Source organism: Rhinolophus hipposideros (genome assembly GCF_964194185.1).
Source record: "Rhinolophus hipposideros genome assembly, chromosome: 6".
Taxonomy (NCBI): Eukaryota; Metazoa; Chordata; class Mammalia; order Chiroptera; family Rhinolophidae; genus Rhinolophus; species Rhinolophus hipposideros.
Window position 1 is genome coordinate 693,162 of NC_138052.1, and position 25,297 is coordinate 718,458.

A 25,297-nucleotide genomic window follows, 5' to 3' on the forward strand; every position below is an offset into this window, starting at 1 on the left:
AAAAAAATTATCTTGCAAAAAAAATCTTTCAGTTTAGTTTAAAGGTATACGCCATCAGAGAAGAATGACTAAATTACTCCTGCATATCTAAATCATGAACTCTTATTTAATCATTCAAATGTTTGAAATATTTTAAACAGAAATTGCACATGATCTAAAGTAGAAAAATCAGACTGTAAAATAAAGATTACAATTATTTTAAAAGAACTGTATACTTTCAAGCAAAGGCCAAAAAAATGGGAAGGAACACATAACAGAAAATGGAACTGCGGGTAAAATCTTGCTGTTTTCTTTCTATCTTGGGTTTTTCCAAGTTACGCACAAAAACATGATTTCCTTTTATAAGGAGGTAGGAGTAGTGTTTTTCTTTTTTAAAAATGTTCTTCTAAAATCTCTGGCTTTGCCAAATACAGTCATGTTCTGCATAATGTTTCAGTCAATGATGAACCACATAAAAATGGTGATCCCGAAAGATTATAAAGGAGCTAAAAATTCCTGTCACCTAGTGACACCACAGCCGTGCTAACATTGTAGCACAACGCATTACTCAGGTGTTTGTTTTGCTGAGTAAGCAAACCGACTGCGCCGCCAGTCGTATAAAAGCACAGCACGTACAATTATGTACAGTACATAATACTTGATAATAATAATAAACGCTCCTACTGGTTCCTGTTTTTACTATACTTTTTACCATCATTTTAGAGTGTACTCTTTCTACTTATTATACAAGTCTGCTGCAAAACAGGCCGTTGTGCTACTCCAGCAGCAGCCTCAGACATCTTGTGTTTACTGGGTCTCTCGATCGCATCATGTGCTCTTGTGCTTGATTTCATCTCGTGTTGCTTTGTGCAGTAACGTGCTTGTAGCCCAGAAGCAATAGGCTGTACCATACAGCCTAGGTGTGCAGTAGGTTACACTACCTAGATTTGTGTAAGCGCACTCCATGATTTCACACAATGGTGAAATGGTCTAACAATACATATCTCAGGATGTATACCTATCATTAAGTGGCACAGGACTGCCCTTTCATAACCTTTGTTGGTATATTCCTATACCAATGTTCTCAATTATTTGTGCACATTTATGCTTATTTATTATGCTCAATTCATTCAGCAGTCTTTGCACTCCCAAAGTATACTATGTGTAATTCTAGAAAAGCATGTATCACAATGGTAAAAACTAGATGTCTTTCTGTCTAAACTATAAAATTTCTTGCAAGCATTGACTAAATTTCTTTAATCTCTATATTCCCAATGACTTGCATACTGCCAGGCACATATGAAAATTGCAATAGATATATGTTAAAATACACGCTAAAAGAAAAATCACCATTGGAACACCCTGTCGTAGTTGCTGCAGACAGGCTCCATCAATAGATGCTAAAATTAGTGGGCAAAAGTTTGAGAAGAAACAGTATATTTACATAGTTTCAAAGTATCTCCTCCAACCTACTCATTAATTACAAAGGAAAACGTAATAACTATGTAGTGGAAAGGTCAAACAAATACAGTATCTGCCAACAGAACAACAACTTTTGTTTCTGTATCACAGGAAATGAGCTAAGAGAATTTTTACCCAATTGAAAGGTTATATTCAGGATAATCTAACAAAGTACAGAATATCTGTCATATATGCAAAAAAAAAAAAACATTTTGAGGTGGGAAGACAACCCATGAGACACATAAAAAGATGCAGCCCATTCTAGAGAACTATAACAGAGACAATGTAACAACCCTCATAAATGTCCATCAAGAGATATGCCTTCTGTATTATGACTCTTGGACAGAGAAAGCAAATGGTGGTTTCAACTAGCCGGAAATCAGTTTGGCAGAGTGTAGAGGTCTGATTTACAATTGAGATACTTTTGTGAGAAAGTCTTAAAAAAAAAAAAAAATGTGTATGGAAAAAAAAGTCAGAAAGACTGTTCCACTTAAACAAAACCAAGGAGACAACTGGATGGAACATATGAACCTTGTTTAGGTCCTGGTTTGAAAAAACAAGCTATAAAAGACCATTTGAATACGGATCAGATATTACATAATATTAGGGAACTATGGCTAATTTTCTTAGGTGTGATATTACTGCATGCTAATATCACATGCTGAAGCACTGTGTCATAATGTATGCAATTACTCTCAAATGGCTAAAATGTATGTATATGTACATATACGAATTTAGAGACAGAATGTACTGGGATGAACTATATCCCATCAAAATTCATGTGTTTAAGTCCTAACCCCCAGTATCTTACTGGGAAATAAAATCATTGCACATGTCGTTAGTTAAGATGAAGTCATACTGAAGTAGGGTAGGCCCCTACTTCAGTATGATTGGTGTGCTTACAAAAAGGGCAAATTTGGACGCATGTAAAAATTGGGGTTATGCTGGTACAAGCCAAGAAACTACCAGAAACTAGAAGGGAGGCCCAGAACAGATCTTTCCCTAGAGCCTTTAGAAGGAACATAGCCCTCCTGACACCTTGATCTCGGACACCTAACCTTTAGAATTGTAAGACGTAATATTGTTTAAGACACTCAATGTGTGATATTTTGTTATGACAGCCCTAGCAAATAAAGAAAATACAGCAAAATTAGAACAAATGTTGAGTCTAGGAGGCAAATATATGGTATTAACTTCTTTCAACTTTTCCAGATATCTAAAATGTTTAATACTTTAGGATAATATCTAAGAATTGCATAAACAGTTCTGTTCTCCAGTAACCATTCATTTAGTAGACATTGATAATAACACTCATCTAAATAAGAGGAATTTTGTTTATCAACATCCACAAAATAACTTGCTGGGATTTTCATTGGGATCACACTGAACCTACAGATCAAATTGGGAAGAATTCACATCTTGACAATACTTAACCTTCCTATCCATGTATATAAAATATTTTCCCATTTACTTAGATCTTGTTTGTTTCCTTTCATGAGTTTTGTAGCTTTCTTCATGTAGATCTTGTACATATTTCTTTACATTTATACCTAAGTACATTTTTTTGGTGCAAATGTAGATGGCAGTTTTTAATTACAAATTCCAACTGTTTATTGCTGCTATGTAAGAAAGCAATTGACTTTTGTATATTTACCTTGTTTCCTGAAATCTTGCTATAATCACTTAAGAGGTTTTTTGATCCTTTGATTTTTCTTCATAGACAATCACATCATCTGTGAAAATCTAAGACAATTTTAGTTCTTCCTTCCCAATCTGTATACCTTTGGTTTCCTTTTCTTGACTTATTGCATTAGCTAGGATTTCCAGGGCAAAGCTGAAAAGGAGTGGTGAGCGTGCACATCCCTGCCTTGTTCCTTTCTCACTATTAAGTATGATATTAGCTGGGGGGTGGGGGGTGTAGATGCTCTGTATCAGCTTGGAAAAGTTCCCTTCTATGTCTAGTCTGCTGAGCATTTTCATCCTGAATGGGTACTGACTTCTGTCAAGTGCTTTTTGTATTTATTCACATAATCATACATTTTTCTTCTTTAGCCTGTTGATGTGATAGATGACATCAATTCATTATTGAACGTTGCAACAGCCTTGCATCGCTGGAATAAGTCCCACTTGGTCATGATGTGTATAATTATTTTTATTCATTGTTGGATTAAATTTGCTAAATTTTGTTGAGGATTTCTGCATTTATGGTCTTAGAGATATTGATTGATCCGTAATTTTCCTCCTGTTGTCTTTGTCTGGTTTTGGTTATCAGGGTAATGCTGGCCTCAAGAATGAATTAGGCTGTTCTTTTCAGCCTAGGAGGCACATAAGGCTCTATCCATGGACCCGGTGGCCTAGGCACAGGTGAGTGTGGTAGCATGTGCACTATAGTGACGGCGGTGGTGCTGACCCAGCAAACATTAGCCTTGAAGAGGAAGATGGGGGCCAGGGGGAACAAGATCATCAAGATGCCTGCAGCCAAGTCCTGCGTCTACATACTGCTTACCATCTATGCTGCTGTTTTAGGACAAATTCAAGTACAGAAGAACTCAGGGTACCTTAAGGAAGACTGGATAACGAAGAAATGACTAATCAATATTCTGTTGTACATGTGAAAATGATGCCAGAATTCCAGAGAAGTTCAGTTTGCATCAAGTACCCTACAAGAGTAAAAGAAAGTATCTCTGGTCTTATCAAAAGAGGAGCTGTCAAACTTCAGACAGTAAGAGACTTTGATATGATACTGAGTCATTTTCCTACCAAAGGAAAACATACCCAACCTGCCACAATGTCTTTGACAACTGTAAGCTGGTTTCTGATGAATGTCAAAAAATATTACTGCAACTAAAGGAAAAATGTTATGCTACTGAAATTGAACCTGTTCTTACCATGAAAGAGAAGTACCTCTGTATGGAAGACTGGTACACTGAATTGCATGGTATGCTTTTTGAACAGGCTTTAGTGAAAGCTAAACTTTAAGAAATTGTGGCAGAATCTAACATTATGCTCAAGGAAGGATATCAGAATTTCTTTGGTAAGCCCCAACAACACAGTACCCCTGTGTTCATATTTTCAGTTGGCATCAGCGATGTACTAGAGATCATCCGTCAAGCTGTTGTTTGTTATCCAAATGTCAAGTAGTGTCCATTGTCATGGATTTTGATGACAATGGGGTGCTCAAAGGACTTAAAGGAGAATTAATTCATGCATTTAACAAACACAATGGTGCCTTGAAGAACACAGTATTTCAGTAAACTAAAAGATAATAGCAACACAATTCTGCTGGGAGACTCCTAAGGAGACTTAAGAATGGCAGATGGAATAGCTAAAGTAAAACATACTCTGAAAACTGGGTATCTAAATGATAGAGTAAGGGAGCTTCTAGAAAAGTACATGGACTCTTATGATATAGTTCTAGTAAAAGATGAATCATTGGAAGTGGACAATTCTATCTTACAGAAGGTTCTGTAAAAAAGCAGTATTCAAGAAGACATCTGTGGGTGCAACTGGTTTAAGAACTGCTTGTGTTCATCTTGCTTTCATTTATAATATATTCTTACTCTTGCAGTTTTTCCTCTATATTACAGAAGTATTTTCAGGCATGCCAAATCCATCAACTGGAAGTTCCTTTTTCTCCACCTCCCTCAACACAATGATACTTTTTTTTTAATTAAATTTATTGGAGTGACAATTGTTAGTAAATTTACATAGATTTTAGGTGTACAATTCTGTATTACATCGTCTATAAATCCCATTGTGTGTTCACCACCCAGAGTCAGTTCTCCTTCCATCACCATATATTTGATCCCCTTTACCCTCATCACCCACCCCCCACCCCAACACAATACTTTTCAACATTAAAAAAAAAAAAAGTGTGTGTGGGAGGGGTGAAGGTGACCGCTTAGCTCAGTTGGTTAGATCATGGTGCTAATAACACCAAGGTTGCCGGTTCGATCCCCGCATGGGCCACTGTGAGCTTTGCCCTCCTTAAAAAACAAAAATCTCAGTCAAAATTTGAAAAATAACTCCCTACCACTTTCAGAGTGAATTCTGCAGTTTAATGTATCATAAAGTTTTTGAGACATCGGTTTACAATGGGAAAGTTTGATGTACATGATTGTAAGTATTGCCATTTTTATAATTTGGGTGAATTATGCTGGTGGTATCACGATCTCCTGAAATTGTGTTATGTCGGTTCTTTTGCTTTGGGGAAAATTGTTATTTACCAGAAAATACTGATAGTGGGTGTTTGAAAAAATCTGGCATCCACTTGTCACTAATCATTATAAAGTGTTCTGTACTGGTGCACTGATAATAAAGATGAAATGAAAAGCCTTTCAATCTCTCCCCCACCCGAAAAAAAAGAATGAATGAAGAAGTAGTCTCTCGGGGGCGGCCAGGTGGCTCAGGTAGTTGGGAGCGCTGTGCTCCTAACACCGAGGTCACTGATTCGATTTCCACATGGGTCGGTGAGCTGCACCCTCTACAGCTACACTGAGAACAACGGCTGGACCTGGAGCTACGCTGCCGTGTGCTGCCGTGAGCGGGCAGGGGCCAGCGCTGAGCGGCCGGCAGACGGCGAGAGATGCCATGAGCTGCCGTGAGCAGCAGTGACAGACGGGCTCAGCTGAGCAGAACACAATGCTCATAATACCAAAAAGGGCCAGTGAGGTGCATCGTCCATAACTAGACCGGAGAACGACGGCTTAACTCGGAGTTAGGGGGGTGGGAGGGGGAAGAAGGGAAAGGAGGGAAAAAGCATTCTCTTCTCTACTTCTATTTTCTGGAAGAGACTGTAGAGAGTTGGTATAATTTCTTTCTGAAACGTTTGGTAGAATTCACCAATGAACCGTCTGGGTCTGGTGTTTTCTGTGTTGGAAGGTTATTTATCATTGATTCGATCTGATTATCTCCCAACCTTCTCTACCATATGCCTCTGCTTAAAATCTTCAGACATACAAATACAGGTAACCCTCGTATAACACGGCACCTCTATAACACGGTTTAGCTCCAACACGGTTCGAGAGTTGGGGTAAACCACTGTACAACACAGCATCCTGGAACACGGTTTCACTCTAACACGGTTTGATAATTAGAGAAATCCCCGAACAACTCGGAGCGTAGTAAGAGCTTTTAAGAGCAAAAGATATCTCATTCGAAATTAGGGAAATCCCCGAACAACATGTGTTGTCACACAACAGTCTAGCTGATTGACCCCATCCCCCGCACCCCCACCCCCACCCCATGTCTTTCCTTAAGGAAAGAAGAGTCTGTGAGACTGTGCATCTCTGGGACTGTCTATTTCTCTCTATTTAGTCTCCAAAAGAAGGTTTGCAGCCAATGACGAGTAAGATTCCCCACGGGGTGGGGGGGGACAACTCAAGCCAGGCAGAGCCCCATGGAGACCCCCATGAGCTGCCTTAGAAAGATCTGGGAAGGAGCCTTGTCTCCCTTTCCCCCTGCCTGGGAAAAGCGGCTGCTGGCTCTGACTTTTCCCTCTCACCTAATTGGGAGAAAAGTCTCAAGAGTGATAAGATTAAGCTCTCTGCTCAGCTCTGTGAAACAATTTCAACATGTGATATATGTCCCTTAAAAGAGTTGCAGACCTCACCTCAAGGACTTTCTGCTTTGGCTGTTTAAAGATCAACATAATTGGTTTGGGTTGTTTCTATAAACAACCCAATAATGAGTATCACAGACCCTGTCAAAAACACTGCTACTCCCTTGTATACTTATCAATAAAAACCTCCAGTCGGCTTTATTCTGGGCTCCAGTCTTTCATGACTGTGAGACCTCTGGCCTTCTGAGATTTAACCGCATTAAGTCTCTGTATGTTTCTTTCTTAAAACTTAACCCAAAGCCGCCCCTTCTCGTACCCTCACTGCCCGTGTTGTGCTGGACACGACAAACACGGAACATAATAAAAACTTTTAAGATCAAAAGATATCTCATTTGAAAATTCTCATTCAAACGTGGATGTCATATCAGATATGACTGCAGAATTTTAAAATTTATTAGAATTTTAAATCCATTTTGTTCATGCAGTATAAGTATATACATTTTAAAACTGTTGTGTTTTTCTTTTTACTACATTATACATAGATTAAAAATTTTGGGGTGAGTATCATTCAACCTTTTTTAAAGAAATGGTCATTACGTTTTTCATTTTTGTGAATTAATGTGTAGCCCTGAACTATGTCTGGTGGAAATAAAATACCTCTTAAAAGACATTTCATCCCACTAGAACAAAAATTACAGATTTTGGATCGGTTCAAAAAGGGGGGAAAAGTATCATATGTCACAAAAACTTTGGATTTAAATGAAGCAACAATCCGGACTATACAGAAAAATGAACATAAAATTAGAGCTTCCATTGCTGCTGGTTGTTCTATCTCAAATCTATAGAATCTATAGAAGTCATGGAGGCATGGAAACTTTTTACAATTTTGGATTGTATTACCTCATAAATTTATCCATCAAAGAAATAAAAGCAATGACATTATGTGCTTGTTGGAAAAATATATGGCCAGAGTCAATTCAAAGTGAAAATCTAATTGAGCCAGCAGAAAACACAATGGATGCAATAGCAGAACTTGCTAAGTCTCTAGGATGGGAAGGTTTTGATGATATGACTTGAAAAATTACTGGTGGAAGAAGAAACTGATAAAGCAAATTTGGTGGAAATGACATCTGGAATATGCCTAGATAATTCAGGGGATGACAGCACAGGTGAAACCAAGAAGTTAAACACTTTACTCTAAAAAGCGTAAAGAAAGGCCTAGCCTTAGCTGTACAGTTGGAGCTATATTTCCTAAATGAAGATCCTTCCACTGAAAGAAGCACAAAGTTTAAGGGAGAACTTCACAAGTGCTTAGCACCGTATAATGAAATTTATAAAGATCTCTCAGCTAAAAGCAATACAAAATAAGAGATTTTTTGCAAAAAGCACAGAAGTCAAGATAATACTGAAGAAAGTTCAGAGGATGAAGATATATCTTGTCCAAAAGATAACACCCTTGGTTAATGGTGCTTAGCAGTGATGATGAAGAAAACATTATGTAATATATATTAGTATATTATACTTCTGGTGAAAATTGCTTTAATAAAGATATTTCTCTTAATTATAAAAACATAATAGTATGCTTTTTTCATTTTTGGAAACTAACCCCCTTTTTTGTACTAGTTCTTTGTTTCATATGACATGGATTCGCATAACATGGCATTTTTTAGGAACCTAACAACCGTGTTATATGGGGATTATCTGTATTTATAACACAATAGGGAAAAGAGCTACAAAAGTATGTACAAAATGCTATGGGATTCTGGACACATATCCAAAGAATTAAAAACAGGAACAAGAACAAATACCTACACAGCCATGTTCACAACATTATTCACAATAGTAAAAAGGTGAAAACAACCCATATGTCCATCAATGGATCAATGGATAAAGAAAATGAGGTGTATTCAATGAAGTATTATTCAGCCTCAAAAAGGAAGGAAATTTTAACACACGCTACATGGATGAAACTTGAGGACATTATGCTAAGTGAAATAAGCCAGCCACAAAAAAAATAAATACATCATGGTTACTCTTATATGGGGTTTCCAGGGTAATCAAGTTCACAGACACAGAAAATAGAATGGTGGTTGTCATGGCCTGGGGAAGGGAAGAATGGGCAGTTAGTGTATAATAAGTATAGAGTTTCAGCTGGGGAAATTGAAAAGATTCTGGAGATGGATATTGGTGATGGTTACATTAACAGTGTGAATGTACATAAGGTCACAGAAGCGTATACTTAAAATAGTTAAAATGATAAATTTTATGTTAAGCATATTTTACCACAACTTAAAAAAAATCCATGACACATAGCGGGTACTCAGTAAGTATGAATAAGTATGTGATTGAATGAGTGGCCTTAATAAATGCACACTGGATTACTTTTAAAATGCTGAGAGGGAATGCTATAGGGGGGAGGGGGAAAACAGGAAAATAATGGGTGGAGGAGCAAGAGAAAAGCTCCAGATGAACTAACTTATGTAGTGATAAAAGAAGGGGCACATCAAGTGGAGAAAGGGAAGAGGGCAATTCCAGGCAAAGGAAACAGCAAGGAAAAATACTGAGCTTTTTTTTAAAATTTTAGATGAGGTATAATTGACATACAACATCGTATTAGTTTTAGGAGTATTTGAGTTTTTAAAAGTGGGTTATGAATAGGGCAGGGGAAAGAGGAAACAGCAGAGGAAGAAACTGGAAACCTAAGTTCACACATTGCAGCTAAACTCTGAAATGCCTATTATGCCAACCTAGACATGCTAAAGAGTTTTAATCTACCAGTAAAGGAGGAAGTCTAAACTGGGGTCTATGGATACATAAATGGGCAAAAGGAATTCAATGACATCTCCCACCTCACAGCTGTATGTAGAATTCTAATATGGACATTTACAGTTTTTTCTGGGAAGAAAGCAGGAACACAAACTTTTGCTAGATTCCCCTGGGGTTCAAAAAGTGTAAAAATCACTGCTGTAGGCAATGATGAATATCCCAGGAATACAAACTATAAAATTTGAATTTTAAGAAACGTATAGGAGAGATTAGAGACAAGAAAACAATTTAGTCAACTATAATAATCCACGCAATATTTCATTAATTTTTTTACAATCTTTATAAATTTACTAAAATCTGAAAATTTTCTATAGGTATACCTATACCGAGCAGGAGTCTAATGGACTGCCTTTCAGGATCTATTTTACATAATGTATGAAAATCACCAAAAAGGGACAAATTGGTGATTTTAGATTCTCTTTGTTATGCTGAAAAAATGAGTCCTCATCACCGAAAAGCAAAATCACTCAAAAAAGCAAAAACTATAATACAAGTGTTGGTTTAGTATGAAAAGAAACCCACCATATCCATACACTAATGGTGCATATACTTTGACCAAGCAATTCCACTTTCCATGAATTTACCCCTACATACATGCTCACATATGTTCAAAGACACATATGAGCAAGATTATTCAATGGAGCACTATTTGTAGTAACAAAAGACTGAAAACCACCCATATCTATTAAATGGAAGACTAAAGTAAATCATGAGACACCCATACAACATATATCATGCAGACGTTATGAAGGAGGTAGTTCTATTTAGTAACTAAGATATACTGTTAAGCAGAAAACGGCAAAATAAAAAGCTGTACATATAATACTACTGTATATGTGAAATGCAATCAGAAGGGACATATACAGACCTGTAATGTGACAATTAAATTTGCGAACTTGCCACCATGCGCTTACATTAGCAACACTCAGTAAGATTTCACAACCTTGGTATATCAGTGTCTCGCAGCTGTGTTTGTGCCAACTGTGTGGCGGTCTCTTGATGAGTGGTGTTCATTATTGTTGTTTCGTGTTTTTGTGTGCTGTCATGAGAATGTCTGAGCTTGAATTAGAGCAACAAACAATTATTAAATTTCTTGTTAAACTTGACAAGGATGGAAGTGAAATCTGGGACATGTTAGTCCAAGTTTGTGGGAATAATGCCATGAAGAAAATGGGAGTGCACAAATGGATTAAACATTTTTCTGAGGGGAGGGAACTCGTCACTGATGAAGAGAGTTCAGGGAGGCCGGTATCAAGCAGAACTGATGAAAAAATTTGGCGAATGGTGCGTCAAAATCGTCGGCTAACTGTGAGAAGCATAGCATACCGCTCATGGCAGTACACGGTAGCCCACAGTAGCCCATGGCAGCTCACACCAACCTCCGACGTCTTACGGCAGCCCAGCTCCAGGGAGAGCCGTTGTTCACAATCTTTGCTGTAGAGGGCGCAGCTCAGTGGCCCATGTGGGAATCAACCAGTGACCTCGGCGTTAGGAGTATGGCCCTCCAACCCCCTGAACCACTGGGCCAGCCCCATCTGACCTTTTTTTATATCAGAGGGATTATTCCTTATGAATTTGTACCAACAGCACAAACAGTTAACCAAGTTTACTATTTGGAAGTGCTGAAAAGGTTGCATGAAAAAGTTAGGCGTGGAGCCAGCCCGGTGGCTCAGGCGGTTAGAGCTCCATGCTCCTAACTCCGAAGGCTGCCGGTTCGATTCCCACATGGGCCAGTGGGCTCTCAATAACAAAAACAAACAAACAAAAGAAAAAGTTAGACGAAAACGACCTGAACTTTTCGCCAACCATTCATGGCTCTTGCATCAGGACAATGGACCAGGTCACGTGGCACTGTCTGTGAGGGAGTTTTTAGCCAGTAAACAAATAACTGTATTGGAACAGCCTTCCTACTCACCTGGTCTGGCCCCCAATGACTTCTTTCTTTACCCGAAGGTAAAGAAAGTATTAAAAGGAAGATATTTTGATGACATTCAGGACATGAAGAGTAATACGACGACAGCTCTGATGGCCATTTCAGAAAGAGTTCCAAAATTGCTTAGAAGGGTGGACTAGGCACTGGCGTTGGTGCATAGCTTCCCAAGGGGAGGACTTCGAAGGTGACCATAGTGATATTCAGCAATGAGTTAATGTAGCACTTTTTCTAGGGTGAGTTCGCAAACTTAATTGTCAGACCTTGTACATAGCTATATATAGCTGGAATAATTCATGAAAAACTTATTACAATGTATAAAAGGGGATTGGAGGATAGCCACAGAAAGGAGATAGATCACCATATATCCTCTTGTGCTTTCTCCCTTTTTTACACATATATGAGTGAAGGAATGCATAAAAGTAACTTACAAAATTGATGTAAAAAAAACATAGTTGGAAATGAGCATTGTGGGTAAAAAAAAAAAAAATGTGGTTGGGAAAAAAGTCCCTAATAAGAGCAAATTACAATTTGAATACCTGAAACATGAGGGAGGCACTAGGTATGTGGGGGTCTGGGTGTGGGTGTGTGTAAAATCTACCAAGAAATATTCTTCCAAACTTCCGATTCAAAGGCAGATTTAAAGGCTGAAAATCATTACGTTACTGAAATAAAAATACATGGAAGTCCTAGTAGGTATTAATTTTGAACAAAGCTAGACATGACAACCTCAGAACCACAAAATAATGTGACCACTTAATTCCTGATAGAAAACTTTCCTAATGTAGACTTTTCTAGCTATGTAACTATTATAATTTTGTCTCTCTCCCACAGACAATGAACCAAAAAATCCCTCCCAAGTTATATTATGAAATGTTCTGGATTTTGTTTTTTGTTTTGTTTTGTAAAGACGGAGAAAAGAACACTAAACTGGTATTCAGGTGACCTGGATTCTGCTACTGTGTGACTATGAACAAAGTTAACCTCCCCAATACTGTTTCCTTATCTTCAAACTAAAAAGTCTAGATTTGATGATCTCTAGAAGTAAAATAATTCCATAATTTCAAGATTCCACAGTGAACAGGTAAGAATTTTCCAGTTTCTTTCAGCTCATTTTTTTAAATTGGGGAATATTGAGGAGCAGTGTGTTTTCCCAGGGCCCATTAGCTCCAAGTCATTGTCCTTCAATCTAGTTGTGGAGGATGCAGCTCAGCTCCAAGTTCAGTTGCCGTTTTCAATCTTAGCTGCAGGGGTCGCAGCCCACCATCCCATAAGGGAATTGAACCGGCAACCTTGTTGTTAAGATCTGGTGCTCTAACCAACCAAGCCATCCAGCCACCCCTCTGGCAGCTCATTGTCTTCAATCTAGTTGTGGAGGGCACAGCTCACTGGCCCATGTGGAAATTGAACTGGCAACCCTGTTGTTAAAAGCTCATGCTCTAACCAACAGAGCCATCCGGCCGCCCCTCTTTCAGCTCATTTTTAAACCTGGCTGAACAACTACGCTGAAGGTAAAAGAATTTAACAGAATACATAAAGACAATCATTCCCAAATGGATAATCCTAAAGAGATGGTCCTAAATATCTCAAATTTGTCGACAGAAAGATAAAATGACAAACTAAGACATTGAGTCCCTCTTGATTTTGTAATTCTCAGCTCCTAATTCTATTACCCACATTGGCCTGAAAGTCTAACTCATTCCTCAGTATTTGCAACTTACGGTGTCTTTAATTACCCTCTGAGACTTACTTAGGCTGGTATTGCCCTCCACATACATCTGTCTGGATTTCAAAAGTACAGGTATGCCTTGTTTTACTGCACTTTGCTTTACTGTGCTTTGCACATGTTGTGTTCTTTACAAACTGAAGGCAAGAGCCTCTACCAGCAAAAAGGAAACCAAACCTGCAGTATCTCCGAGGTATACCTTGTACAGTGGATTTTAAGGATACAATAAACTTAAAGTTAACCTAACATCTAAAATTGAAGTTAAAAAATTTCACCAATGAAATACATGCCCTCCATTATTTTTGACGTGAATCTTCCCTTTATAAAATTAAGGTTCAGCCCTGTTCGAGAAAAGCATCCGAGGAGCTGGTTTGGGAACGAGGGTTTTTTGAATACTTGATATTTGAATTTCCCAGCTCCTTCTGGCCTGCTCACTTCAAACTGGCCAGCCCCCACTAGCCAGATTTACACATTGCGTTTCTCACACAGGGATTTTGTACAACTGGGATTCTCAATTCAATATACTCTGCAATGGCTAAGAAAAAGTAAAATAAAGTGAAAAGTATCCAAAAAAAATAAAATAATAAAATAAATTTAAGGTTCAGTACAGTTATGTAAAATTGCTTTTATTAGAGCCAAAATAAGAGCTTATAGATTTCTAACCACAAAATCAAACTCATATTCATATTTATACCCATAGACAATAATCCACATTCTTTGTTGGGAAAAATCAATTGCTTAACCAATTGTTAACTGCATTAAATACGTACATACATATATATGTGTATATATATGTATGTATGTATTTATATATTCATGGCTTTCTTAATATAGGACACCAAAAGCACCATGAACAAAAGGAAAACACAGATAAATGACATCATCAAAATCAGATTTTTATGCTTTAATAACTATCAAGAAATTGAAAAGACAATCCACAGAATGAGAGAAACTTTCTGCAAATCCTGTATCTGATAAGGGACTTGCATTTAGAATATATAAAGAACTCTTACAACTCAATAATAAGACAACCCAATTTTTTAAATGCACAAAGTTATCTGAATAATTATTTTTCCAAATGACCATTAAGCACAGAAAAGATGCTCCATGTCATTAGGAAAATGCAAATCAAACCACAGTGAGGTCACACTCATATCTACTAGAGTGGCTATAATCAAAAAGAGGGACATAAGTGTTGGTGAGAATGTGGAGAAACTGGAACCCTCAAATACTACTGGTAGGAATATAAAATGGTACAGCCTCTTGGGAAAAAAGGTGGCATTTCCTTAAATCCTAAACACAGAATTACCATAATACCCAGCAATTCCACTCCTAGGTATACCCCCAAGAGAAGTGAACACATTACGGACACAGAAAAACTTGTACACAAATGCTGAGAGCAGCATTATTCATAATAACCAAAAAGTGAAAACAACCCAAATATTTACTTACCAGATTCCCAGTTTATTATAAAACGATATAGTTCAGGAACAGCCAGATGGAAGAGATGCATAGGGCAAAGTATATGGAAAGGAGCTCAGAGGTTCCATATTCTCTGAGCTCACTACTCTCCCAAAACTCGACAGTCACCAACCTGTAAGCTCTCTGAACCTTGTCTTTTTTGGTTTTTATGGAGGCTTCATTACACTGGCAATTGATCCAACCTCCATTCCCTCCCCCTCCAGAGATCCAGGGAGTGGGACTGAAAATTCCAACCCCCTAATCACAGGGCTGGTTTCCCTGGCTACCAGCCCCCATCCTTAGGTGCTTTCCAAACATAACATAAGCTCAGGTATGGTTGCAAGGAGTTTATTATGAATTATCAAGACACCTTTATTACTCTAATCACTTAGGAAACGCCAAGGATTTCAGGAAATCTGTGCCAGGAACAGGATGAAGACCAAATATATACTTCTTATTACAAACTACATTATCATGGGGTGGGGGGGAAGGTTCTAAATTAAGATGAAATTATTTCTTGAATATACTGTTAGGTGGGGAAAAAAACAAGGGTCACACACACACACAAACACACAAACAACTACATCAAACTTAAAACCTGTGCAGAAAAGAAAATAATCAATGGAGTAAAATGGCAACCTGTAGAATAGAACAAAATATTTGCAAATCATTTATCTGATAAGAGGTTAATATCCAAAATATATAAAGAACACCTACAACTCAACAACAAAAACAATCAAATAACCAACTAAATTTGGGCAAAGAACTTGAGTAGACATTTCTCCAATGACATACAAATGGCCAGCAAGCACATGAAAAGATACTCAACATCCTTAAACATCAGAGTATTGCAAATTGAAGTCACAATAAGGTATCACCTCACACCCACTACAATGGCTACTATCAAAAAACAGAAAATAACAAGTGTTGGTAAGGATGTGGAGAAATTGGAACACTTTGCATTGTTAGCAGAATTGTAAAACGGTGCAACCACTATAGAAAACAGGATGGAGATTTCTCAAAAACTTAAAAACAAAATTACCGTATGATCCATTAATTCCACTTCTGAGTATACATCCAAAAAAATTAAAAGCAGGATCTCAAAAATAGATATCTGCACAGCTATGTTCATAGCAGTTCTGTTTACAATAGCCAAAAGGTAGAAGCAACCTAGCTATCCATCCATGGATGAATGGGTAAACAAAACGTGGTACATACATACAATGAAATATTATTCAAATGTAAAAAGGAAGGAAATCCCGTCACATACTATAACATAGATAAACCCTGACGTCATGAAATAAGCCAGTCACAAAAAAACAAATACTGCATGATTCGACGCAGACATGGTATCTAAAGCAGTCAAACTCACAGAAACACAGAATGGTGATTGCCAGGGCTGGGGAAGGGAGAAATGGGAGTTGTTCAATGGGTATAAGAGATTCAGTATTGCAAGATGAGAAAAGTTCTCAGATCTATGGCACAACAGTGTAAATATACTTAACACTATTGAACTGTACTCTTAAAAATGCTTAAGATGGTAAAAATTTTTTACTGCAATAAAAAAAGGTCAGAAGTTTTTACAGTATATCACTTTTGTAAGAAAGGGAAAATAAAAATACATACACACGTACACTGGGTGAGTAAGAATGGGAGCAGAGTGCTTAGAGACAAAGACTTAAGTGCTCTTTCAACATAGTATTAAATTTTAAACAATGTAAATACTTAACATTGAAAAATTAAATCAAGAATTTAAAAAAAAAAATGAACACAAAATCAAGCTTGGTAAACAAAATTAATAAAATTGATTAAAAACAGAAAAGAGTGTTATTTTAAGTAACTTTTAAGCACAGTTCTCTAAGCACCCAAATCTTGATTTATGAATATCATTTTCCATCAAAAGAAAGCAGGGCTCTTTGGAGAAATAGAAAAATACAAAAAACTAGAAAAGAAAATACAAGAAGGACCCGGGTTTTGTTTTGTCAAAAACCAAGAAAACATCCAAAGATTAATCAGAGCTCAGTCAAAAGGGACATGAACCAGCTCAAAGAGGGGTTCACAATGGCCAAATTTGGGACAACTTAAGCATTAAAAACAATATGAGTACTAATATACTATAAACGATTAACATATTGAATATGTAGTAACATTCCAAAACTTGAGAAAACAAAACTAGTGGCCTATACTCTTTAAATATTTTAGTCATAAAAAAAAGTCGACAAACTGATTCTGATTAAAGACTAGAGATACGACAATTAAATACAATATTCAATTCTAGACTGGATCCTGGCTTACAGAAAAAATGGATCATCACTAAAAGTAGACATTCTGTCCTTCCTAGTGTAATGTAATGTAAATGCATTATGAGGTACACCTATTAACTATTTTTGCCATAACTATTTGACCCAAATTTAATCAAACCTCTCTGGATCTAACTTCCAATTTGTAGGAAATAAAAAGACTAGAAAAAACAAGTTAAATAGCATTTTAAGCATTTGATCAGAAAATTCCAAACACGAAGCGGTCTTTTAAAAAGTCGATGCCAGACACTTAATGCTAACTGCCTTAAGCATAACAATGGTATTGTGTTTTTATATGGTCTTAGGTGGGGCCTAGCTTGAAATGAAAAATTTATAAAGTGTAGGAAAATGGTAGTATTTTAAAGAAATACACTCTGAGGTATTCAAGGGACAAATAGCATGATACCTGCAATTTAATTTCAATTGGTTGTTGTATAGAGCTAAGGCAAAATGGTTAAATGTCAGTAACAGATAAATCTAAATGGAAGGTAATAGGTGTTCACTGTATAATTCTTTCAACTTTTCTGGATGTTTGTAATTTCTTGTAACATTTAAAGATGGAAAAAAAATACCAGGGGCCGGCCCAGTGGCTCAGACTGTTGGAGCTCCACGCTCCTAACTCCGAAGGCTGCCGGTTCGATTCCCACATGGGCCAGAGGGCTCTCAACCACAAGGTTGCCAGTTCGATTCCTCGAGTCCCGCAAGGGATGGTGGGCAGCGCCCCCTGCAACTAAGATTGAACACGGCACCTTGAGCTGAGCGGCCACTGAGCTCCTGGATGGCTCAGTTGGTTGGAGCGAGTCCTCTCAACCACAAGGTTGCCAGTTCAATTCCTCGACTCCCTCAAGGGATGGTGGGCTGCGCCCCCTAAAACTAGAAACAGCAACTGGACCTGGAGCTGAGCTGTGCCCTCCACAACTAAGACTGAAAGGACAACTTGACTTGGAAAAAACAGTCCTGCCACTGTTCCCCAATAAAGTCCTGTTCCCTTCCTCAATAAAATTTAAAAAAACAAAAAAACAAAAAACAAAAAAACAGAATATCCCAAATACAAAAAAAGGAAAATTACTCCTTAAAAAGTTATCCAAAAAAAAAAGTTGTCAGTACTAAGTGAGACAGTAAATAGAGCAGATGACTAAACAATAGTTTTGAATTTATCATCCCACCCAAGAACCCGCTCAATGAACTTAAGGCTTAGTGACAGGTATCATGGGACACAAAGTCACAGAAGGCAGTCACACAGACCCTAGATTAACTAGAGAAACCAGTTATAAATAAATGAAAAGTCACTGATGACCTCATTAATGGGATGAGATTTAGCTGGATTTTGAGGTAAGGAACAGAATATGAATAGTGTGAGAGGAGGAGACACACAGAGGTAAAGGCGAAGGAGCAGAAATAAACCAGGTCTAGGAGGAGAAGGTTTGTAAAAAAAAAAAATCCATTCATTCCTCAATTTTTATAACATGTAGGTTTTATGAATACAAAAATATAAAACACTGTAGCGTCTGCCTTCAAAGAGGGAATAAAGTAATGGAGAAAATACAATCAAAATACATTAAACAGAGATATACACTAAATGCTTTAATAGCACAAAGGAGTAATTAATTTACCAGAAGAATGAGATTGTAAGTTTTCAACAAAGATATTTGAGTTACTCTTTAAAAACTGAAAATGTGGGCCGGCCCGGTGGCTCAGGCGGTTAGAGCTCCATGCTCCTAACTCCGAAGGCTGCCGGTTCGATTCCCACATGGGCCAGTGGGCTCTCAACACAAGGTTACCAGTTCAACTCCTCGAGTCCCACAGGGATGGTGGGCTCAGCCCCTGCACCTAAGATTGAACACAACACCTTGAGCTGAGCTGCCTCCCGGATGGCTCAGTTGGTTGGAGCGCGTCCTCTCAACCACAAGGTTGCCGGTTTCGACTCCCACAAGGGATGGTGGGCTGTGCCCCCTGCAACTAACAACGGCAACTGGACCTGGAGCTGAGCTGCGCCCTCCACAACTAAGACTGAAAGGACAACAACTTGACGTGGAGAAAAGTCCTGGAAGTACACACTGTTCCCCAATAAAGTCCTGTTCCCCTTCCCCAATAAAATCTTTAAAAAAATTAAAAAACTGAAAATGGACAGTGGACAAAATGGGTGAAAGGGGTCAAAACATACAAACTTCCAGTTATAAAATAAGTAAGTCATGGGGATGTAATGTAGTATAGTGACTATAGTTAATACTGTACTGCATATTTGAAAGTTGCTAAGAGAGTTGCTAGATCTTAAAAGTTCTCAGTTCACAAGAAAAATGTTCTAATTGTATGGTGACAGATGTTAACTATGCTTATTGTGATGATCAATTTGTAGCATATACAAATACAATTATGCTGTACACCTGAAACATGTTTCATGTCGATTATACCTCAATTTAAAAAAAAAAACTGAAAATGACTTCGCCAATTAAATTCAAATCATTGAAAGAAAAATGTCAAAATTTACTGAATGCTTAGCTTACTATGTATGAGACACTTCAGTTCACTTTTAAGTATAATTAACATTTTTTATTTATAAGGAAACTGAAATTCAGAGAGTTTAATTAATTGACCCAGTATAAAAAAGCTAGTCATTGGTAAGTCTGGCATTCAAACTTCAGTGTATCTGCTGCTTAAACCCATGCCCTTTCCAATCTAGCTCTGGGAATTTATTAGCACTGTATAGGTACAGTATAAACATTATGAAGTTAGTCACTCTACCAGAAAATACTAAAATGTTCAAGGGCCAGAAAGGATGAAGAGTAATGTGGATAAGACTTTCCAATATATTTAAAAGCTTCTGTGTCTGGGACTAGTGTGAATTCTTTGCAATAGGGAGAAATGTTAGCAAAGAAACTGTCCAATTAGAAAAGTTTTGAACCTGTATCACTACCAAAGACAAAAGACAAGATACTTCTAAGTATTAAAACTATGGTCAGGGCAGGCCCAGGCGGTTAGTTCCATGCTCCTAACTCCGAAGGCCGCCATTTCGATTCCCACATGGGCCAGTGGGCTCTCAACCACAAGGTTGCCAGTTCAATCCCTCCAGTCCCGCAAGAAATGGTGGGCAGCGCCCCCTGCAACTAAGATTGAACACGGCACCTTGAGCTGAGCTGCCGCTGAGCTCCCAGATGGTTCAGTAGGTTGGAGCGCATCCTCTCAATCACAAAGTTGCAGGTTCGACTCCCACAAGGGATGGTGGGCTGCGCCCCCTGCAACTAGCAATGGCAACTGGACCTGGAGCTGAGCTGCGCCCTCCACAACTAAGACAAAGGACAACAACTTGAAGTTGAACAGCACCCTCCACAACTAAGATTGAAAGGACAACAACTTGACTTGGAAAAAAAAGTCCTGGAAGTACACACTGTTCCCCAATAAAGTCCTGTTCCCCTTCCCCAATTTAAAAAAAAAAAAAAAATCTGAAAAAAAACCAAAAAGACATAAAAAATTAAAAAAAAAAAAAACTATGGTCAGTCAACTTACTTGTCACACAACACATTACTGCAAGTTTTTTCACCATTGGGGAAGAAAAAGAACAATTAATCTCTCTTATAAAGAAAAATGTCAACACAAAATCCTGGAATACTGTTTGGGAGAAAACTAGGACAATTTGGAATCTTAAACAACAAATCTGGAATGCTTAAACAACTGGTAAGTACCTTACATCTAAAAATATACTTTGAGGGGCCGACCCAGTGGCTCAGGTGGTTAGAGCTCCGTGCTCCTAACTCCGAAGGCCGCCGGTTCGATTCCCACATGGGCCAGTGGGCTCTCAACCACAAGGTTGCCAGTTCAATTCCTCGACTCCCCCAAGGGATGGTGGGCAGCACCCCCTGCAACTAGCAACTGCAAAGGCAACTGGACCTGGAGCTGAGCTGCGCCCTCCACAACTAAGACTGAAAGGACAACAACTTGACTTGGAAAAAAATCCTGGAAGTACACACTGTTCCCCAATAAAGTCCTGTTCCCCTTCCCCCAATTAAAAAATCTTAAAAAATAAAAAAATAAAAATATATACTTTGTTAATGAAGATTTCTAATCTGCAGGTTCCAGCTAATTAATACTAGTTTATCTAAAAACGCTCTTAAACTCCTAATTTTTTCCTAAGCAACCTCAAAAGAATTATGTAAATACCTTCATAAGTGAATAACTTTCACTAATATCTTTGTCACAGTATTTGTTGTAGTTATAAAGCTTTAGTGTAACCTTACTTTATTTTGAAATATGAAACAGTTCAAACTTTGGCAATAATCAGATAACATGCTTTTCCCAAAATAATGTGAAAACTGTATGGACTTATTACTTAGCAAAGAGAGTTCTGAATAAGCACCTTAAGTGTTGGGAAAAAGGGTAATCAAAGGTCAAGTTTAAATTGTGATGGCAAAATCTGTCGCTTTAATATTTTTCACCAACCAAACAATGCAAGTTAAGCCATCAACTTCATAATAAGGATTTATGTATATTTTCTTAAAGCATAGTGATGTAAGGCCAACTTTCTACCAAAATTATACCACGAGTTCAGAAAGATAACTTGTCTTCAAGTAAATAGGCTAAAAAAGGAATTTCAAGCCTCAGCACCAAATCAAATCGATCCAGTATTTTTCACCTTCTTCTAGGCAACGAGAGCAATTAAAAAGTGCAAAAGTATGCTAATAAAAGATTGGTGTTAAATACAATTAAGATTAGGAAAAGAAAAATGCCACCATGGGAACAATTATCATGTTTCCTTTTAACTAACCGTTTCCAAAAGTTTAGTGTGAATAAATCTACCAGTGCATGACTTTCAGAGGCAAAAAATACAGCGTGCACTAGATCTCCAGAGTGTACTTAAAAAGTCAACCCAGGTCTCCCAAGAGGTATTCCTTTTAACACAGGCTTTTTCTGTTCACATTCTGATGTCTTTATCCGGAACAGTTAACTTTGTCTTATCAACGTAGAAATTACTTCAAACATTCTTGACAGGCTTGTTACAGGTAACTCGCACTTTTCTGATTTGATTTAAACAGATCCAATTACAAAGTTCCCTATCGACCCGCATCCTTCTCCTTTCTCCTGATGGGTCACTAACCACAAGGGTTACAACCAAGTATCAACATTCATTTTTGTGTTTCTCTTTTAAGAATGCTTTCTAAGACTCTACATATCTAGTTGCCAGACGTCAAATTAAAATCGGGGATGTGAAGGGAGTCATTAAAGGGATTCTTGTAGGCAGCATGATCTAAAGCAAACAAAATAGGAATGTATTCCAAAGGAACAAGGTTTTTACCTGTCAAGCTGTACATAAACTTATTCCTGTTCAAAATACCGATTTCAAACCACGATTTCGAAGCTAAACCTTCCGCTGTCTCACAGGTTTCCCATTAATCTCCCGCGACCCCTTAAACCAACCGTTCAAAGCCACACTCCTTTCAACTCCCGGCCCTAACCCTTCCACTCCCGCCCCAAACCTCAGTTTGAAGCACTTCCCTCCTCCAAACTTCACGTCTTGTCCGTGGCCTACCCTACCTGCGTCTCCTTGTCGCCATCGGTCCCCCAGTCAAGGCCTCAGACCTACCATGCCTTCCTTTCCCGGTGTGCCTCAAGCCTGCAGCCCCCTGCCGTAGGGCTCCGACCTGCCTCCCAGAGCCCTCCCGACGTCGAGCCTCCCCGCTCTTCCACCCAGTTCCCAGGCGCCCCTCCAGGCCCCCAAGGCACGCAACGGCCGGGCTGGAAAATGGCGGAAAGAGCCGTAGCCGCTGCAGGCGGGCGGTCCCGTGCGGCCGCCGCACTCACCCTATGGCGCTGAGCAGAGCTCCTAATGAATGGCGAGCGAAGTGTTCGTCTTCACTGTCAGGAGTGTGTGGCCTCGGCCTCCGCCCTCCGCCCCTCTCAATCTCGCTCCTCCAAAGGAGCAGCCGCCATCTCCTCCAGGAGCCACAGAGCGCACGCCTTTCCGTCACCACGTACCGGCGTACGGTTCTACGTCACGCGCGCCCGAGCCGCCAGACTCCGTCGGGCTCCGCCTGCGCATGTGCGTAGGTGAGGGGCCGGGCCTGGCCGGGCCCCACGCGGCCGAGCAGGGTTTCCTTTGTTCCCGCTGAGAAGGGGTCGGCTGTGCCTGGGCAGGAGGAAGGAGGCGAGAACGCTTCACGGTACTGGCTTTCTTCACACTGTGAACTAACCTTGATGCTCAAAAAACACCCCGTTTTCCAAAATTTGGATAAGAAATTTGTTTCGGGGTCGGTGCGGCAATACCGTAGGTTATGTGGCCAAACCTACAGAGTCAAGTTATGAACAAGGCACTTGACCTTGCTATTTATTCGTCTGTGAAATACTGGCACCTGCCTCACAGTATTTTGAGAACTTAAATGAAAGCACCTGAGTCAAGCGCGCTGGGTTTACTCATTATCCTAAGGGAGTCGTGCCTCTGGTTTATCTCCTTTCCTCGCTTAGAGTCAAGAGACCAAGAACTGAGCCCTGTGGTACAACCACTTTGGAAAAAACTGTTTCAGTATAGTCAAAAGCTGTCCTCACCCTGCGACACAGAGATTCTACTCCAAGAGTAATACATCCACTAAAGGCTCGTACAAAAATGTTCACAGCAGCTTTATTCAAAATAACCAAACAAGGATGATGTTCATCAGTACTTGTACAGCTAAGTAAATTGTGGTGTGGTTATACAACGTACATCTACACTGCAAGAGGAAATAATTACTGATAAATACAACAACCGGGATGAACATCACAGGTATTGTAAAATCAGGTGCAAAAGAGGACATGCTGGATGGTTCTATTTCTATGAAGTTCAGAATACACCTTCAAAACAAGCAAGTTGCCTTCTAACTTTTGGAAAGTAATTTGGCAATATGAATCAAGAATCTTAAAAATGTTTGTTGCTTTTGACTCTAATCCTTCTAAAAATCGAAGAATAGCCTAAGAAATGTGAAAAAGATGCATGTACAAATCTGTCACTGAGGTAGTATTGATGATAGAAAAAAAATGGAAGCAACTTAAGGGTACAACGCTAGAAAATAGTTAAATAATAGCACATCATACAACAATACTACACAGACATCACAGAGTATACAGCACAAAGTTTTTATGGTGACATCAGAAATGCTTATAATCTAATTTCAGTGGGACATGAATATGAACAACTAAATATGTATATGTGATGAGAAATAGCTAAGGAAATAAAATCGTGGGTTTAAGGGTAACTGTTTTCTTCATATACGTGTTTTTCTTTTGTAATCACCAAGGGGGAAGAGTTTTGTGTGCGTGTGTATGTTTTAAGCAGTAACAGGTTACTGACATTGTATGTTATTATTAAATGCATCTCTATTTGTTACCAATTACAATATCCAATTTCTTGTCTCTTGCTTAACATCACTCATCACTTGGTGAATATTTCCATTTTTCTATTTGTTTGAACTAGACTAAATATTAGAACCATGCAATTCTTGAGGTGTCAAGAGTTTAGTCTTCATTCCCTCAGCTCCAGGAAGGCAGGGACTACCATAAACTTGGAAGCAACAAACCAACTTCTGAGAAAGCAAGAATTTTACTCCAGGTTAATATTTAAAAACAAAATTCAACTGAGTGAATTTTAAAGATCTCATTAGCTTTACTCATGGATTCATGAATTGGGCAGCATCCAAGCTAGCAGACAAAAGGGAACTCCAAGGAACTGTACAAAGTCAAAGGCTTATATAGGCAGAAGGGAGTGGAAACAAAAAGTTATACCAGGCATAAAAGTAGATTGGTTATGGCAAGGTTACTTTCCTTTAGGGGATGTCAGGAGTCTATCAGGCAGATTATCCAACTAGTGCCAATTGGCCAATCCCTGATTGATTGGTTTAAGATTCCACTTCTGGGAGAGCCAAAATTGTAATCAAGTCTCAATTTGGTGATACGGAGTTTAACATCAATGACTCCATTTGGGGTCTGTTACCTTGTTTTTAACATTAGGATGTGTGAGCCTGTATATACCCTAAAAGAATAAGATGGAGGTGGGAGTGGGAGGAGCATGGATGGATGGTGTGGAAGAACCCAGA

At 38.6% G+C, this 25,297-nt stretch overlaps 1 protein-coding gene and 1 pseudogene across 7 annotated transcripts in view; one reads left to right on the forward strand and one right to left on the reverse strand.

Annotated features, from left to right (window-relative positions):
* Positions 1-23,218, reverse strand: part of WDR33 (WD repeat domain 33) — a 105,348-nt gene extending 82,130 nt beyond the window's left edge. For all 6 annotated transcript variants that reach the window (XM_081051884.1, XM_081051882.1, XM_081051881.1 and 3 more), the window contains exon 1: positions 23,037-23,218. The gene's annotated coding sequence lies outside the window, so the exon portion shown is untranslated. The remainder of the gene's footprint in view (positions 1-23,036) is intronic.
* On the forward strand, positions 4,025-4,911 carry LOC308498773 (cytosolic 5'-nucleotidase 3A-like; annotated as a pseudogene). The gene has a single exon. The product of its transcript is annotated as a cytosolic 5'-nucleotidase 3A-like (transcript).
* Positions 23,219-25,297: the final 2,079 nt, after the last annotated feature.